The sequence below is a fragment of the Oncorhynchus gorbuscha genome, unplaced genomic scaffold (genome assembly GCF_021184085.1).
Source record: "Oncorhynchus gorbuscha isolate QuinsamMale2020 ecotype Even-year unplaced genomic scaffold, OgorEven_v1.0 Un_scaffold_5531, whole genome shotgun sequence".
NCBI classification, from domain to species: Eukaryota; Metazoa; Chordata; class Actinopteri; order Salmoniformes; family Salmonidae; genus Oncorhynchus; species Oncorhynchus gorbuscha.
The window spans coordinates 1-2,500 of record NW_025749314.1 but is presented as its reverse complement, the minus strand read 5'-3'; the positions used below and the strand labels follow the sequence as shown (position 1 = coordinate 2,500).

General features: G+C 30.5%; 1 pseudogene; it reads left to right on the top strand.

The window, feature by feature from the left end:
* LOC124029106 overlaps positions 1–2,442 on the top strand; it is a 15,992-nt pseudogene extending 13,550 nt beyond the window's left edge.
* Positions 2,443–2,500: the final 58 nt, after the last annotated feature.

Sequence of the window (2,500 nt, the reverse complement as noted above, 5' to 3'; positions counted from 1 at the left end):
CTAGTGTCTCCTGAGGATTAATAAAGTATTCTTCCTCATCCTCCTCCTCCTCTCCCTCTCCTCCTCCTCCTCATCTCCTCCTCCTCCTCTCCTCCTCCTCTCCTCCTCTCCTCCTCTCCTCCTCCTCCTCAGGGTTCAGTAGCAGAGATCTCCACCATCGCCTCAGAGGTGGACAAGGTGAACCAGATCATCAACAACTGTATTGACGTCCTCAAGTCTGAGTCGACGTCGTTCCAGGGGGTCAAGTCAGGCTCTGTGTCGACCGCTGAACCCCAACTAGAGCTGATCTCAGACCAGCCACAGAGACAGTCAGGGTTCCTGTCACCGCAGTATAAAGGTACTCACTGTCATTACACACACCTGTCTGTCCGTCCAACTGTCCAAATCTTTTAACATTTTTAATTTAACCTTTATTTAACTGGGCAAGTCAGTTAAGAACAAATTCTTATTAACAATAACGGCCTACCCCCGGACAATCCCCGATGACGCTGGGCCAATTGTGCGCCGCCCTACCTGTCAATCTGTCTGTTGATTGGTCAGTCGGTCGGACTCTTCACCCTATCTAAAAAATCAATAAAAAACTTGAAAAAACCTGATTAACTTTGATTTGAAGGAGGCAGTGATCTACCACCAGCCTCAATGTCAAAAGCACCTGTTATATCGTAATTATTGTAAATGTTATAACTTATTAAATGTTATAACTCATTAAATGTTATTAAATGTTATAACTCATTACATGTCATTAAATGTTATAATGTATTAAATGTTATAACTCAGTAAATGTTGTAACTTATTAAATGTTATAACTCATTAAATGTTATAACTTATTAAATGTTATAACTCATTAAATGTTATAACTCATTAAATGTTATTAAATGTTATAACTCATTAAATGTTAAATGTTATTAAATGTTATAACTCATTAAATGTTATAACTCATTAAATGTTATTAAATGTTATAACTCATTAAATGTTATAACTCATTAAATGTTATTAAATGTTATAACTCATTAAATGTTATAACTCATTAAATGTTATTAAATGTTATAACTCATTAAATGTTATTAAATGTTATAACTCATTAAATGTAATTAAATGTTATAACTCATTAAATGGTATTAAATGTTATAACTCATTAACTGTTATAACTCATTAAATGTTATAACTCATTAACTGTTATAACTCATTAAATGTTATAACTCATTAAATGTTATAACTCATTAAATGTTATAACTCATTAAACTGTTAAATGTTATTAAATGTTATAACTCATTAAATGTAATTAAATGTTATAACTCATTAAATGTTATAACTCATTAAATGTTATAACTCATTAAATGTTATAACTAAAATGTTATAACTCATTAAATGTTATTAAATGTTATAACTCATTAAATGTTATAAATCATTATAACTCATTAAATGTTATAACTCATTAAATGTTATAACTCATTAAATGTTATAACTCATTAAATGTTATAACTCATTAAATGTTATTAAATGTTATAACTCATTAAATGTTATAACTCATTAAATGTTATTAAATGTTATAACTCATTAAATGTTATTAAATGTTATAACTCATTAAATGTTATAACTCATTAAATGTTATTAAATGTTATAACTCATTAAATGTTATTAAATGTTATAACTCATTAAATGTTATAACTCATTAAATGTTATAACTCATTAAATGTAATTAAATGTTATAACTCATTAAATGTTATTAAATGTTATAACTCATTAACTGTTATAACTCATTAAATGTTATAACTCATTGAATGTTATAACTCATTAAATGTAATTAAATGTTATAACTCATTAAATGTTATTAAATGTTATAACTCATTAAATGTTATTAAATGTTATAACTCATTAAATGTTATAACTCATTAAATGTTATTAAATGTTATAACTCATTAAATGTTATTAAATGTTATAACTCATTAAATGTTATAACTCATTAAATGTAATTAAATGTTATAACTCATTCAATGTTATTAAATGTTATAACTCATTAAATGTTATAACTCATTAAATGTTATTAACTGTTATAACTCATTAAATGTTATTAAATGTTATAACTCATTAACTGTTATAACTCATTAAATGTAATTAAATGTTATAACTCATTATCATTACTTTTTGCTATGCTCTTTAAGATCATTATTATAATGTACCAAATGATTAATATGAATTGTTATTATGATTGAAGGAGGTTACCACCACCCTCTCCAGAGACACCACAGTATGGAAGCTCCATCCAAACGACCTTCGACCTCGTCCAGTGGATCCGTCCGCTCCCCGCGCACCTCCCGCTCCGACGGGTCGCACCGGGGAACCTCTGACACCAAGTACATGGAGAAGACCTCGCCGACCGGAACCAGCGGAGACACCGCCGGGACGCCCGCCGCTGCCATCTTACGGGCAGAGGCCCAGAAGGTACTGGACTGGGGGAGGGGTGTGTGTGTGTGTGTGCGTGTGTGTGTGTGTGTGCTAC